This window comes from Diachasmimorpha longicaudata, chromosome 16 (genome assembly GCF_034640455.1).
Source record: "Diachasmimorpha longicaudata isolate KC_UGA_2023 chromosome 16, iyDiaLong2, whole genome shotgun sequence".
Classification (NCBI taxonomy): Eukaryota; Metazoa; Arthropoda; class Insecta; order Hymenoptera; family Braconidae; genus Diachasmimorpha; species Diachasmimorpha longicaudata.
The window spans coordinates 3,283,243-3,300,898 of NC_087240.1; the positions used below are offsets into that span (position 1 = coordinate 3,283,243).

General features: G+C 34.5%; 1 protein-coding gene across 3 annotated transcripts in view; it reads right to left on the reverse strand.

Moving 5' to 3' along the window:
• Positions 1-17,656, reverse strand: part of LOC135169927 (ankyrin repeat domain-containing protein 50) — an 80,207-nt gene that overhangs the window by 18,107 nt on the left and 44,444 nt on the right. For all 3 annotated transcript variants that reach the window (XM_064135345.1, XM_064135346.1, XM_064135344.1), the window contains one exon: positions 14,323-14,367. The gene's annotated coding sequence lies outside the window, so the exon portion shown is untranslated. The remainder of the gene's footprint in view (positions 1-14,322; positions 14,368-17,656) is intronic.

Below are 17,656 nucleotides of genomic sequence, written 5' to 3' on the forward strand. Positions count from 1 at the left end.
ATGAAGATGACAATGAAACAGACATAATGGAGTTGATGCATCCACTGAAAGCCTGGGAATGTTCAGGACTATCAAACTTCTCTCGCCCATTTATTTTCATAAGGCTGAGATGCCACGTGCAATTCTATGTTTGCGTTCAATCTCAGAGGTAGAGGGAATTTAATTTTAATAATCAATTGGAACAGACATGTGTGATTGTTATTTTGAAATCATTAAATAAGTAAATAGTAATACGTTGAAATAAAAAAAAATTGCTTTTCAAACAAATATTAAAATTTCTTTATAAATATTTAATATTTAATATTTTCTCATGACATTCACTAACATTCCAGTTGAATTAAAAGGCAAGAAAAAAAAATCAGAACTGAATTGATACTGTGAACATCAATAATTAAACAATATTAAATAATATTAGGTTAATATTATTTAATATTAAATTAATTGCTTGAATTAATGAATAATTTCCCTTATTTTCTGCTGACAAATAGCACTTGCAATATTCACGTTAAAAAAAATAAATAAATTTTCACGCCTTATTGAAATACCGAAAATGTTTAATCATTTTGACATTTTCTGCCATTCGAAGCGTCAAATTGACGCTTTGAAATGTCATTTTTTCCAGTGCAATTACTTCAAATGAAACTCCATTCTCGGACCGTTTGAAATACAATTCCCCCGGAATTTTCATAAAATATACCCCCAGCACTGTTCAGACCTCATCATCGGTGATTCAATAATCATCCTCGGCGTGAATTTCATCGAGTCTCTCGTTATCCCGTGAATGGATCACCAGCTGGTGGCTGGTGGCTCTTCCTGCTGATAGGGACAGAGGAGTGCCTCGGGGACACATAAATGTGATCGCTCACTCGTCCCTTTAAATATTGAAATTACCGGGTTATTAGACTGCGATACCAATCTGTCCACCTCCGCACAACCAGTCCTTGTATAACTGATACAACACCTGTGTAATAACTCCTGTGTATGTATGTTTCAATTATATTTCAAACTGGCTCTCAGCGATTTTGCATGGAGATTAAAAACATGTCTCGCTTGGGTTCCACTCTTCGGATTATATAAATTCCACATGGGATATGTAGAATAAATCTGTTTATACATAAAGGGAGATATGTCTGGTGGATAAAATGGACGTGTGACCGACCGGATACTCGAACACATTCAGCGGATCCAATCGAACAGATCAATCGAAATCGGATTTTATTTTTTCAAGAATTCATTTTTTTTTGTGAATGATGTGTGAATTTTATTTGATAATGAGGAGTTTACGACGTCTTTCTTCATTAAAAAGGTGAGAACCTTGTTGTGGGTGTTTTATAGCGTGCGTTAAAATAGAAATTTTATTTGAAAAAAAAATCTAACATTTTTTTTATTAAAAAAAATAATTATGGGAAAAATACTGAGAGAATTGTTAATTTGAAAATATTAAATTTTTAAATACATTAAGATTGTTTAATAGAGAACAGCTTGGGCTGTAATTTATTTTTTAATTTTTTAAATTGATTTTTTGTCATTAAAAATAAAAAATCCCAGGAATTTTCTGTTCGATGATTTTGTAATTTATATGATTTATATTTAAATTAATGTGAATTTTTATTGCTAATTAAATCAATTTTTTATCCTTTATGGAAAGTCCTGCCATATTTCCCGCGAAAATTCAAAAAAAATTTCAACAGTCTATTGAAGATTTATAACTAAATAATAGAAAAATATCAAATGTTTAATGAAAAATACAGAATGAACTGTAATCCACGAACACGAGGCAATTAAACGGTTTGCTGAACTGCCTAATTGATTTTCCCTGGTGCTAATCTTTACGCCCCTTTACTCCCTCGTTATCTCGCTGAAGCAAACTGCGAAAGGAGTGTGTCTCGGGCAGACTTTAATCATTCCTATCCCACTCGAAAGTTGGATAGAAATTTGTGAATTTGGCCTCGGGGTAGACGGAGTATTAACTTAGGATGGACTTCCGGTTGGGGCCGTACGAGATTATCAGTGGGGTGGGATAGGGGCTATGAGACGCAACGAATGAAGGGTAAAACATGGAGACACCCCGAGAATACAAGGACACCACAATTTTAGTGATTAATATTTACGCGACGTTGAGGATAATTATTCGGCGACCCACCAACTTCACCGCTGAGTTCAAGGGAAACGAGGCTGATTACGGGCTACGGGAATTTACATTATCTCCAGCTTTATCTCACTATTCTCAGGTAATCCATCGTGATCTTACATCAAGGCTTTACAATAATAATTTTTTTTGTTTTATCATTTAAAAATTTTTTCTTATATTTTTAAAAATACAAATTTTTTCGTGTGAAAAAAATTGTAAAGTCATGAAAAAATAATAAAATGAATATTATTTTTATAAATGATAGTTATAACGGTATGTTAATTGACTCTAATTGAACTGAAAAAAATTAAACGTAATTATTTCGGGTCCAAGAGATTTTTTTTTCCAACTCCCTCCACCGTGAAGTCAGCGACATTCCAATTAGTAAAATAATGCTGACAAAAAATGAAAAAAATAGGAAATTCTGCATTATCTCCAGCCATGAAAAAAAAAACTCCATTCCGGCATAATCCACGTCGAATGAGACCAATAACAGCCCCCGGAACCTCAATTTCGAAGAGATTAACTTCTTCATCAGTCTGGTCTATAAAAAAAAACTTCTAACAGCAGAGAGGGAAAAATGAAATGAAAAAGTTGAGAAAATTGGCAAAGCAGTGGCAACTTTCTAACCCAGAGGCTTTCTGGCTCCTCCAGCGAGGTGAGTTGTCCATTAAAACTATCGTGAAGCTTATCGGAATCAACTAGGAACACTGGAATCTCCATTTCGAGTCAGACTCTTCTTTTCAAAATTTTAAAATCTTATCTATTCCAGGAAGAACATTTATTTTCCCTCCTAAAAATTATTTCCTAGTCATCATAAAAATAATTCAACAACTAATTGATATTATTCAGTTAAAAATGAAGTAATAACAAATTTAAAAAATATATATTTAAAAGAAAATCATTTTAAAAAAATTTTTTTATAGAGTGAAATGACTGTAGAATTATTTGATAAATTAATGACATCGCAAGTAAAAAAAATCACTTATTCATTAATACCATGATTATTTCTATTTTAATGACTTCCATAATCCCGAGTATCTTAAAATAAGTAACTGTCCCCACGACTTGATGTGCGTTTGGTTTTTAAATTAGCGAATCCACCCCTCCACATTCAGAAGAACCAGAGGTTGGGGGAGAATTATACCTTTATGCGCACGCCATTCTCTGAATAATGTATTTCCCATTATGCAAACGTTTCAATATTTCCACTTTTCTTCTTCACCCCCTCCCCCCATCCCCACACACCCCGAGAAAAAGATTAATTGATTAACTATTAAATTCCCATTCGACAGAGCCGAGTGGAGAATATTTTTCATTTCTCTCACTGTTACTCTTCGACTTATTTATTTATTTATTTACTTTTTTTTAATGTTGTACTCTTCGACTTGATGCACAGACAAGTAATAGCAGTTGAACTGCTAGTGTACCTGTTACCAGGACATATAAATATATATATATGTATATACTGTCGCGTAGAAGATGGAGAATATCACGTGTTTTCCAACCTACACGTTTGTAAGTATCCACAAGGGTCGGGGAAAGGGGATGAGGGTAAATCGTGAATTTTTCAACGTACTCAGGTTTTCATTTCCGCCTTGCGGCAGTCCTCCAGGGTCCTTCTGCCGAGAAATATACTTCTTACAAAGCGATTCAGTCTATATTGCTTTTCTTCCAAAGTGGATATCGTCGAAGCCACACTATCATCATTTATTCAGATGGACACTTTAATGCCTCCATGAATATTATGATTAATGTACCGTCAATTTCAATATCATCCGGTCTACGTGTGGGCTAGAATGAACACTAGTTATTTGCAATTTAATAAAAAAATTTTTAACTGGCGATAACCGAATTTTTTCAGTCGTTAGAAAACTCAATAAATTTCTTCCAACGGTACCATAATTTTTCCCTTAAGTTTTCCTTAAGTTTTAATTTATAATTTTTCTTCTCCCGGTGCACTCGATTAACCCTTTTACCTCAGTCACATGTTAATTATGCCAGCAAAATGCACAGGGACACCCACACCCTGTGAGTCAGTTATCAACGCTCATGTGCAGTTGGTAATCAGTTGTGTCAAAGAGAAGCGACTGAGTGCCAAGTAATGGATGTGATAGTTACCCAGGCCAGTCGTTCCCTTTCGGTGAAAATTAAATCACCAACGAGATTGTCATATGTGGTAAATGGTATATAAATTTTAAATAGCCTGTGGTAAATGATCATTGATTGTTGGTGGGATGTGTTAACGTCATATCGCAAATAAAACACCAGAAATACCTGAGAGCCAGTGACATTAAAACGTGAAATCACACCAGTGCTGGAGGATGTCCTCGGTATGACTGGACAGGGCATCGTAGGCGTTTATAGATGCTATCGCAATTTGCACATGTACAGGGGAACCCACGTGCTCATCATTTAACTGGACACTTATTCATGATTTACTCGTCATCCTTGTGCATTTGAGATTTTGTTTTTTTAATCTTACGAACGGGATTTGAAATAATATTTCACTTAATATGCAGACAATATTCAGGTCTGATTTTGATTTTATGTTGTGATAGAGGAGACCAACGTAATTGGCAATTTTTCATTTTTTTAAAAACTTGAATTGGAAAATAAAAATATTTTAATAAATCAACTGATCGTTTTCTTTGGGAAATCGTTAGCTATAAAACTAGTTATTTTGTCTCTAGATTTTTTTTTAATTCCGTAGTGCGACATCAGAACTTTCATTTAATTTTATCATTAAAACTTTACAAGTTAAAATTTTAATTTCAATAAAAAAAGTCTTTAATCCGAAAAAAAAAATCAAATTATTTAGCAGTTTTTGGAGAAAAACTAATTAAATTATTTGTGAACAATTCATTTTTGAATATGAAAATTATTCTTCAGGAATTGTAGTCAATTTGGTGATATTCAGAATTTTTTTTTAATTCAATTTGAATATTATCTATAATAATAAACATATAATATTCAAAAAACTAATTATCTTCAAAATGTTATTCCAATGCCGCGTACTATTGAATATTAAAAATCGCAATTCCCTTGAAATATCCAAAATTAATCTGATTTTTGACCGAGGACACCCCCACCCCCTCATACGAACATGACGTAACAATGAGGTGTTCACATTAGTCACCCCAAGCGTCAGGGAAATAGTGGTAATTTCAAGGGTCTCGTCAACCCCCGCGTGAGTCAGCCTACACCACTCGTTTCATATAAAATGAATGACACAGGCCATGAGTGCACCCCCTCCCATAACCCCCCCCCCCTACCAACTCCACGATGTGATAGAGTAGTCGCTTGCATCTCGTCACAAATTAAAATGATCAAAGTGGCTGTTAGAGTGAAAATTTTGTGGAACACGAGTGCAACGAACCCGTAACCCATATCACTTTATCGTATCGATTTTATAGCGAAGACACACATACCCTATATTCAACAATAGCACCATTTTAGGGCCATATAAAGGGGTAAAAGAGGAAACTCTTGTTCACTATCTGGCCTCACAAACTATTCAACCGAGTTGTTATGTCACGTGTTGTCGTATGAATTGTCTACAACAATTCTGGGAATTTTTGCAATTCTGCTGATTTTCATTTTTGCTGGTGTTGCGCTTTCTCATCGCATCAGAATTATGCAACGGGTGTTGTCAACTTGACGGTACCAGTTTGGAATATCCATTTATGGTAGTCACTGGTGTGTGTTTTGTGGAGAACGAGTGAGAGAATTGCTCGACCTATTTTCAACAATGAATGCGACCTGCTTATTATTAGATACATATGTAGCTTGTATTGGCGATGAGACGAGAGGGGGGAGGGGGAGAAATATGGTGGAGGAAAATTCTGATGCTCGGGACCAGGTACCACGTGATAAGAGAAAAAAAAAATGTCTTCAGAGAGAGAAAAGTCGGGAAAATTACTGCACCGGGGACTAGAATTGAGGTGCAATGAAATGGTTTTTACTGACACATGAAAATTCCAATTAATATTGTAAATTTTGTAATTAATGATAGGTGATTTTATAAAATTGAGTAAAGAGGAATAAAAAAAAATTTGGAGGTCTATCGTTTTTTATTTGAAATTAAATGAAAAATTGATAGAAATATTTATTGAAATAAAGATTTCTATTGAATAGAAATTTTGTAATTTTATCTGGAGAAGTTTTTTTTTTCTCGAGGCTAATCTATCGTTTACCGATAAAGAAGGTTTCGCGGTAGTCAGGAAACTCGATTGTAGATCAAAATAAAAATTGTTCCTGGACTTAAAAAATTCATTGACTTTTCTCTTCGTGTGATGAAACCGCTGTTTGTGTGATGCTCATCAATATGCCCCTTGGCAAGTGCTTATTTCTTGATCTATTTCTCCAGGGAAATAATTCTGATGGTCGGGAGGGATGACATTGACTTTAGAATTTCAGCTTATGCTGTGGAGAATGCACATGAATATAGACGAGGGAGTGAGGTGAAGGTCTCGCGAGGCATCGACTTGCTGTTTACTGGAGGAGAATGTGGAGACGAGGGAATAAACCGTGGACAAACATGTTTGTTGTGAGAAAAGCACGAATCCTGAACGTCTAACTTGCAAGTTTTTGCCTTTCGATGAGTTAACGTACACGTCCTGTCAATTTTCATCGGTTTCTTTTTAACCTGTCTCGCAATTTCATTGGGCGAGTGAAGGATCGATTGGTTCTCCTGAGTAGTTGTTTGGACACCAGTTAATTATCAACCTCGAGGTGCCTTCATCGATTATTTGGCCACACGAAGAATCAAGAGAAAAAAAAAAGGAAAATAAATTTTCTTTGGGTCTCGTTAATTGGACTAAAATTACAACCAATCACTATCTGAGGAATTTCCTGAGATTTTCGTGGGATCAATCGAGTTTCTGATTCAGCAAAACAAGACGTATCTAAAAAAAAAACTTGGGCTGGTGTGAGATGGAGTTTTCATGTGTTATCGTACATTTTGGTTTCGTTGGCTGGATAATTCCACCGGGAATCTCAGAAAATGTGAGCAAAAGATTGATTGGTTTTAACGAGAGGTCTCGACTCCCATTTAATGACCAATATCCGAGAAGAAAAAGCCACAGAAGTTGACAACTGCGGTCAAAGTATTCCATCGAAATGTCTTTCCAGGTGATAAAACCCATCAGCAGCCACTTCCCCAACTCCTCCATTCACTTCCTAGTCCCCCGAGTGACTCTACCAAACCAGAAAACTCAGGTCTGATTTGTCACTCCACGAAAGATCTCCAACGAAATGGTAAATCTTGGTGGGAATTTGGTGCATAATTAATTGAAATGAATTATGCTATTTTCAAGAAGCAAAGCATTTAGTTGAGTCGCATGCAACTTCTAACTGTAATTAATTAACGGAAAGTGGAGGATATAAACTTGAGGTTGATCATGAACCAGACGCCTAATGAATTAACATACCACGAGCCGTCGTCATACGGTAGTTTAGGTGATGCATTACTTCGTGTAATGATCCATCAAATTTTGTCATGGGGGTAGTTAACATTCAGGAATATTCACGCAACGTTGGAGATATTGTTGAGTTGGTGGATTGAGACAATCTACATTATGACGTGATGACTGAAGACGATGATGAAGATTGATTCCAGGGAAATGAACTGTTTAAGTCATTCAGAATTTTTTTTTTTGGTCTTTTTGTTAGTCAAAGTGTTGAAATTTGCACATAAAATTTATTTACACCGACGATGTAGTAATAAATTGTTAGGGTTGGGTTGGAGAGGGTCACGGGATCACAAATCGAATAGGAAATTCGAAATAGATAGAATTTTCATATTTTTTTTTCTAATTTTTTAAGAGCCAGAAAAAAATTCTGAGAATTTTAATTTAGAAATTTTGGCAGTTCCTGAGGGATTTGAGGATCGAAACAGCTTCGAGACTCGCGAAAATTCATGAAATTTATAAGAAATTTGAGAAAGGAGAGATTTTCCACAGATTCAGATACACTAGCAGTTTTGTAGCAACAATTCTGTCAATAAAATAATTTTCTGATCAGAATTCAAAGTGATTTTTCACCTGGAATTTTTCGACATTTCATTCTCCATAAGAAAAATAATTGATAAGATACAATTGTTAGCTCTTTGTTCATTCGACTTTGACAATTTATGCGATCCTAATTTTTGAAGAGCCAGAAAAACATTCAGAGAATTTTAATTCACAAATTTTGACAGTTCCTGAGATATTTGCGCAAAAATTCCCGGAATTTATAAGAAATTCGAGGAAGGAAAGATCCTTCACGTATCCAGATACACCATCACTTGTATCAAAGATACCAGCCACCTGCAATTTTCAACACTATCGATCCTGCGAAGACGACAGACTTGTACCGGGCAATCTTGGAAAGCGATTTTCGCAATCTCGTAGATATCCCCATTCTCTGATTCACCATTTATCCTGACAACTCGTAGGTTGTCTCACCTCTTAACACTTGAAAATATGATATTCAATATCGTGTACAATGTTTCCCATTTGTCCCTAAACTCAATTTTTTTCCTCGAATCATTTTTCACTCTCGCCATTGAATTTTTACGATTTCGAATTCCTCCCGTCTGTTGCATTGAAAGTTTGATACATGAAACTCACTTCGGTCTTTCATTGTGTGGCTCCTTTTTTTTCGAAACGCTTCAATTTCCAGGATCATAGAGTAAAGAGGAGTAAGCTGGATTTTCTTGGTCTTTTTCTCATTGAGAATGGCGAAGGAATCTATTCCGTGGAGTATCGATTTGACAGGATGAACCCCTTTTTGATATTACAAAAGTGCGTCTAGACAGGATTCCACTGGGGAAAATGGTGTATCGGTGATAGGATGGAGAAGACACCCTCAACCGTATTTGGTTTTGTCGATGCAAGCTGTTCCCTCGTCGGGTTGAATATCGAGGAAGTGAATGGACAGGGGGTAGAATGGAATGTCTTCATACAAAAGTCTGACCAAAAAATACTGTAGTCCTTTAACCAGATAAAAGATAAGTCCCAAATACTTAAAAAGAAAATTTAGCACATCATGAACTGGAGAGTCCATTTGGGCTAATCAACCCTAGACATGAGTGATTAATTTAATTGGTTTAATTGATCAATTCAATCCACATTTTATCACGTCCTGTAGCCCTAAACAGAGTAGACTAATTAGAACCTTTTTGGGCCTAAAAAGACTCCACAAAAAAATTATTTTTAGTTGTTTGTTATGTGGAGTAAGATATGCGAATATTTATATGTGGGAACGTGTAAATAATTATGTGTATGGGTTTTACAACTGTAAAGCAATAAATAAACTTTATGCAAAATTTATAAAATTTTGAAACCTGTGGTTCACTCATGAAGTGATTTTTAATTTTCCAAAAAGGAAACTTGGGAATTATTTTTGTCTTTAAAAGCTTCTGGTGTGAGCTGGACTGTATACAGAGCTTACGAAAGCTATTTTATTACTGAGGTAAAAGATGACGGAAATTACCTCACCCTCCGATCTTTTCTATATTATTTTTTTAAATAATAACCTGAGATTCAATTCCCTATTTTTCTTTGATGTCGTTTCAAATTTCATTTTCCTTCTCATGTGATTATTTGTCATGTGATTATTTCCAACTTCTTTACTCCTACATTTTGTTTATTTCTCTATTGCAGTGGTAACACAAGATAACTTGATTGGTATCCAAAATTTAATAATTATTTATCTTCACGAATTTGCCATAATTTTCCAGAGGAAAAATTATCAATAAATTTCGCAGAAATGGGAAAAATTCCCAAACACTCCTCACTATAGAATGTACCGAAAAAAGTATAATTCTGTCAATGGAATATTCTTTTAACAAGAGTTCAAAGCGATTTTTCAACTGAAATTTTCCGGCATTTGAATGTCAGTAAAAAAAATGATCGGGAAAATACAATTTTTGTCTCTTTGTGCATTTGATTTTGACAATTTTCCCCAGACTTACCAATGCAAACGCACTTTTCAAGTGATAAAAATGTCTGTCAGTCTCACAATGCCGCCACACCAGCACTAAATCTCCCTTTGACTGAACGTGTCACGTAGTGCATTTTTCCAACGTGAAAATTGACAGAGGAAAATTGACTGAGAGCTCAGGCCAGTGTGTGCACTATTTCTACTGAACTTGCACACATAAACGATAACACGATGTACGAGTGCAAAAGTTACATATCACAGACTTCACGAAGAAGATCACGAGTTCACGTTGAATATCCATTTTGCATTGACGAGAATATGTGATATTTTTAATAAAAAAAAATTTCCTCTGAAAACCAGTCTCGCGTGATTATTTGACAGTTACCGGAGGTTTTGTTTAAATTTTTACGATCTCGTCGAGTGCAGTACACAGAAAAGACTCTATTCGTTGACGATTGAAAGCCGGTGTGTGAATAACTACAGAATTAAAAAAAAAATAAATAAATAAATACTGTATATGTCGGGTAAATAATTTTATGCGAATTCACATCACGTGTTCGACTGAATGGCACCGGTTCAAGGGCTTTTCTCATTCCATATGCACTTTCCTCGGGGTTTATGAACCTGCCCCAGTAATTCAAAGAATATGCACCACAATTTTCTCCAGTTATGTTTCAACATTCGTAAACCTATTTCAACTGTTTAGGATACGGAGCTCATACACAGCCTATTGTGGTTTACCTCGATGGGAAGAGTCCGTTAATACGTTCAGGTCTCCACATAAAGATCTTGTATATAGAATTACACCGCGGGAATACAACAGGTTTTGTTTCCGCATCGGTTAATGCCTCGGTGTGAGAGGAATATTGTGTTGGTTGTGGGGTTTTTCAAAGGAAATTGGGACGATGGAAGTGCACAAAAGGAAATTTTAAATAATAATTTGAAGCCCAAGTCGACGATATTAAATATCAAAGTTATTAAAGTTAATTTTAGTCATTAAAATTTTTAAAGTCATCAATAATTGAATAAAAAGGTAAATCATAGATTAATAAATTGAAGAAAATGATTTAGAAAGAAATAATAATTACGTGCAGTAGTTTTTTTCAAATTTTTGGTCTTCAGATAACAACAATTTTGAATAAATCTGTCCAACGTGAATTAAATAAAAAAATCCTATTCTGTTATTCAATTATTAGTGTACTATTTGCAATAATCGATGGAACCCCTCCGCTTTAGCATAAAATTTTAGTAATTTCGCTTCTCTCAATGGGAGAAATTATTTTCTTATTGATTTTTCGGTTATAAATTTATTAAACAAATTTTTTTGTGTGTCAGGGCACACAAAAATCCTGCGAATATTTGTCCACTGGCATTTGCAAATTCATTAACATTCTGGGGTTATTTATGTCCTAACGATTTCTCCAGATAACGAATAAACGATAGGAGAATCGCAAATCTGGATAAATATTGATTGTCGTACCCTCCCAATGTTGTCATCAAGAGTTGTCGTTATCAAGAGTAAACATCCCTCAGAGATTTTTCCGAAAATCTCGGAAATGAAAAACAAACTATGATAAAAGTCCTCTTATGGATTTTGGAGATGCAAAATCCATAAGAGGAATTTTGCGATACACAAGTTTAACATTTTACGCTTTCAAAGTAAGCGGATTACGAGACTCGGTAGAATCTCCCGGTGGACGCCATCGCCGAGAAAATATATTGAAGGGATGAGGCAAAGGGGTGGGTCGGGAGGCGAGAGGATGTGAATGTTGGGGAAACGTCGGTTTTTCGAATCAAATAATCTATAATTCAATAGTGAATGGAATTTCACGTGTCCGGAGAACTTCCCGTGTTCCAACAACAATTTCATACCCGAGATGACCGGGAAAAAATGTGAAAAATGGAAGAATTTTTGGTAAATGTTAATGTCGATTAATCCCGTGACCTCGAAAAAAATTTATATGAATTTTCCTGTTCCCCTTTGATTGTGGAAAATTTTGTAAAAATGTCGGGTTTTTTTTTCTCGCGTGTTGTCATTTTTGGGGCTTTTTCTCGGGATGAAAATGAATTTTCCTGAGCGTTTCCAGAATTTTGTTCGAGAGCAATAGACTGGAGGGGTAAAAAAAAACTTGGGGGTAGTTTTTGCATGAAAAAAATTAAACTGAACCCCCACGACCTCACGGGAGGCGAAAAGCCTCGATAAAATAGCTTTCTTCAATCACCCGGAGCGTTCAATAATCTTTTTTTCGTTTGAATTTCTCATCTGTCTTATCGTACCTCGAATTTAACACGACCAGTGAATTCGGAAGCAATTAAATGGTGAAACGTTTGAGTATTTTCCGCATCTCTGTGAATACGTCCAGACCGAGATTAAACTCAAAGAGATATACAAACGTTATTGAAGCGTATTTCCAGTCTAAGTTACGAATATCCGAAGAATTCCAAAGAATTTCTCTCTCTATTGGTGGTTGACCCTTCCCCTTATACAGCTAGTCCTTCACACATTTCAGTTCAAACTACCACACTCGCATTTTCGATAACAATTTCAACCTGATGTGAGTGCCAACGTTGTAATTCCCTTGTGAGGTTAAATTTTCCCACAATCTCCCATCCACACCCACACGCCCGGCGCCCTATGTATTTTTCATTTCAATTTGCCAAGGGAGGAAAAAAAAAATTTCTCCCTTTTTTTAGTCATCTCGCGTATAAAATTTTCGATGGAGTACAGTGAATTCTCGGGGCGTGTGAAATTCCGTTTGTTAGTGAATTGCAGATTATTTGATTCGAACACCCGACGTTGCCACATTTATCACAATTCTCTTTTCCTTCCCATCAAGCTCGAATTTACTTCAATTTTTATAGAACGATTTCATTAAAATTTCCCCTTCATTTAGTATTTAATAGAATTATGAATTTTCAATAATGAAATTTGGGAGCTGAAGCTCGTACTAACTATCACGCTAATTAAATATTATCGTTAATTATGTAAAAATAATTTGATCATTTTTTTTTACTTTTGGAAAATCAAAAAATCGAGGAAAATCTCCTGACGTGTCGCACCCGAATTAATGAATTTTCTTTTAGCAAAAAAAATTTCAATAAATGTTAAGGAACAACAGGTCATTAAAAAATGTATATTAAGTTGCGTAATGAAGAGTAGGTGGTGTGGTGTGAGTAAAAAATAATATTAAATTCGTTAGAAATGAAGAAAATCCCCGATAGCTCAATCAGAAAAGTAGAGTTCAACCAAATAATTTCTCAGTTCTGTAATTTTTCCTGAATATTCCTCTCTCTGTACCAACATATGCAATATCCCTCGACATTTTTCTCCCCGTGTGTTTCACATCGACATAAATAAAAAAAAAAATGCCATTTCTACTCCGACATTCAGGGAATAAAGTCACTGGCGTCACGTAAGGTGTAAACTCGTCTGATGTGCGGTTCTTCCTGAACGCGAAAATTCACCAAAGAATAAGGTAAATCCAGGAGTTTGTGGACATATAACCGAGGAATATGGTTATCGTTGCTTTAGGAGAATTGTCCGGGGACGTGACGTCGTAGAATGCTCACCAGAAAACAAAAGAGCAATGGGTCTTCACCGAGAGAATGCACAATTACGTACATATCGTACGACATTTATGACTTAAGCACAAGAAATATGTTTTAATTAACGACCGAGACTAGGAAACTCCATGGCCTTTTCTACTTTGTCGCCAGAGAGCTATGAAATTACTTCAAATAGATGACATTTTTTTTTTATGATACTGCAGAGAAACCTGAGAGGAAAAATTAGTTCTGCCGAATTATTAAATATTTTTCTCAAGAGATATTTCGCGGTTTTGAATAAATTAAGTTGTGGACAAAAAAGAAAAATTTACATGTCATATGTTTTCACATGACAACAAGTTATATTATATGTTTTCACGTGAAAACATATAACATGTTTCTCAAAATAAATGAAATATATATTTTACGTAGATTTTTTAAATGTTCATTGTAAATTTAGAAAATATTCTCATCGCGTGTGATGACATTTGTAGCGATTTCTGGTGAAATATTTATTTGTCTCGAATAAATTATTCGCAGAAACGGAATAAATAGAAAATTTCCGTTGATTGATCCCCCGAAATTAACAGTTGATGAGGGAAGATGGGAAATAATGAATAATTAATTAATTATTTAGTAGTAACGCAACGAGGGTCATTTGATTGTTGAGCGCATGCGCATGCGTTTGATAATAAAGAGATTTATATGGCTGTACTTACAAATTGTCCTGACAGTTCGTCCGGTTCCGTTTCTCAGCGAATAATCTGAAAATATAAAAAATAAAATTGAAAAGACTATCCGTTAGTGAGTTCCCAAGCATTTCACCTGAGTCCACGGTTTCAAGTGCACAATAATTTTGGTACAAGTATGTGTAATGTTATACGGAACGTGCGAACATTACCGAGTAGGTAGGAACACGCAGAGAAAATTCATCGGTCTAGATAAACTTTCAAAACATCGCGTGTTGCGTAATTTATTTTAGAGAGAAACCCTGGGAATTTTTCAGTAAAAATTTCACTAATTTATTGATAATTAGGTTTGCATTGTTTGTGAGTGATCAGTGATTGGGTTATTGTAGTTGCTAATTTGATTATTTTAATTGACGGCAATAAAGTGGCTTTGAGAGAGTGACATGAAATCAAATTTAAGAGGGAAAAGTGGAAATTGGAGATTTCAGAGGAAATTCGATGAGATTTTATAATTTTTTTAAGTAAAAAAAAATGTTTTGAATTTTGTGAATATTCAGGGAAATAGTTATTTACAGTCTGGGATTTTAATTAATTTTGATGAGGCAGTTACGCTGAAATTCACTCATTACATTAATTTATTCATAATATTCAAACTTTTCAGTAATAAAATTTCATAAATTGTCCACCACAATCAAGAAAATTTATCAAAAAATTAATCCAATTATTTAAATAATTCTCACATCAACACATGAACCCATCAACCGAATCACAATTTTATAAAACACGTGACGTGTCTTTCCACCTAATAATCAGTGTCTCCACATCGACAATCTTCACTGGTCTAATTAACTTGATTAATTACGTTTCATAGCAATAAGTGCGTTTGTTCCCCGATGCAAAACCCCAATATTCGCAGACGAAAAATTAAACGGCTGATTTAATTCATCGAATCGAGTATTAAAAATATCATCGGCCCTTTATCGAAGGGACAAAGTAATACTCGCACAGTGGCTAATAAAAAATTCAAAATGCTTAAACGTAATAAACTGACGACAAAGAAAATAAAACGATGAAGTGTGAAAGGGAGATTCTTGAATGGATGAAAGAGTATCCTATAAACGTGAAAGCATGGGTATATATATTATCCCTGCGCGTGACGTATATAATCATATCCGAGTGGATGATAAGGCTATAACGTACTAGTCCTACCTCCTCCTGGGCGTTCAACACGTAAATCATAGTCACGTTTTATCGACTGTCGTGCAATACCCGTTAGGGCGAATGTGTGGCTCCATTGAGCATCAGGAATATTTTCTAAGGGGGCGGGGAGGGGGGGGGGGGAAGAGGAGGAGTGATGATGAGGGAAAAAAAAATCTGATAAGGGATTGAGTTGAGAAATTATTTATCAACGGAAGTGGTGAAGGAGCTTGACTGGATTGACTCATGAACTTGCGGGAAGACATTATCGTGGTGATAATTATTTAGGGAATGTTTAACGGAAAAGAAAAATTAATAATTTGATTTTTTAAAATTGATTTTGTATGAAATACAATTTTAACAGAAATGGATTGCATTTTTATTTTGAAAAAATGATAATTTGATGAGAAATGTTATATTATTGTTGCTGAATATTTATAAATTATTTCAACATTTTTTTCGGGTAATTTAGACATTAGTTTGTGAAATTAAATGACTGATTGATTTTTATTAATTGATTTTCAAGATTTTTTTGCTGTTTTTATGGAAATATGAAGTTTTGGTTGTTAAAAAATTTCGAAGGGTTTAATAATGAAATTTAATATTTATTGGATATTTTTTACAATGAAATCATAAACAAATGGAAGTGTCTTGTTCTTCCGGTAACTTGACAGGTTCATTTGTACGCGGTAAAACCTTGAGGGAAATTTTATGAATTTTTCGAGCTCAGGTTGTATTTGGGGGATTATTTTTAGCCCCAGAATTTCGGCCAAGAGAATCGTTGGCGGACATTCATCGGTCCTGAGCAACAGAGATAAATGAACTATTTTCAACAGAACAATTACTGCCTAAAATAGCGATATTTGTTAACAACTCCATCCCTTCCATTCCATATTTTACAAATCATTATTCTCATCCTCTTCAATCCAACTCACCCCTCTAGATTATTATGAAACGGTCCATTAATTTTTCCAGGGAAACAACATAATTATTTCCCCCTAACGTCAATAGACCCAAAAAACAATTTTCTTTTTTTTTTTATAAGTAAATAAATTTATAAAACTTTATTTGAAGGCGAAATGATGTAAATGTCACATCGTAAAGTTCACGATGAAATCAGAGTTCTGTCTGGCAGAGAAAAAATCATATTGTTCTTGATCTCATTAGTTCTGATTAGATTCACGTGTGCACTAATTTCACTGGGAAACAACTTGGTTAACGTCCAACTTGGAAATTCTCCCCATGAATGACAACGTTGGTAAAGTTTACGTGTACAGTATTGACAGAAGAACTAAAGAGGTCAGCCTTACCATCAAAATATGCTTTATGTGACAGTCAAGTTTCATAGGAGAGACTCGAGAACAAGAGCTTTCAACACAATATCGTAGGACTCAAACTTCAAACCATAAACTTGAAAGAGCCCATGAGAAGCTCCATTGAGAAGACTATGGAGAGTAATTTCTAGGACAAAATTTTAGCTGAAAATTTCACTGGAAATCTCGGGAAATTTTACACATTTTGGTAGAATATATATTGTATATAATGTAACACATACAATACATTATTGTTATCTTATGAAATATTGAATTATTTTTAAATTAAATTGATTAAATTGAATTTTAATCACTTTAATTCCAAATATTATGACATAATCGTCAAATAAAAAAGCAAATAGTCAACCAATAAATAAAATAATATACAAATAATATATACAAATAATGCATGAGTGCGTAAAAATGTTTGTTAACACATTTTTCAATGTTTAAAATTAAAAAAAAAGTAAATAATTTTTTAAAGGTGATTATTATATGTATAAAAATTATTGAAGAAGAAAAATTGTAAGATTTTTATATTCTCGTCCCAAAGGAAAATAAAACGTATTTTATTCGAAAATATAGTAAATATTTCCAAGAAATTCTTCGCGAATTTCAGTTAAAAATTTTCATCAGAAAATTATTGAGAGCCTCTTCATCATTGTTACTAAAATATTTTCCCCTTTCTGAATATGAAGGACCTGTCAATTCCCCCAGCACATAAGAGCGAGCCTATCACACGATTTTATATCACGAAGGATTAATTATTGTGCGTATGCAGCGCGACAGGAGAGAAAACGAGGAGTGAAAAAAAACTGCCAATTACCGGGCAATGACGTCAATTCCCGTATTTT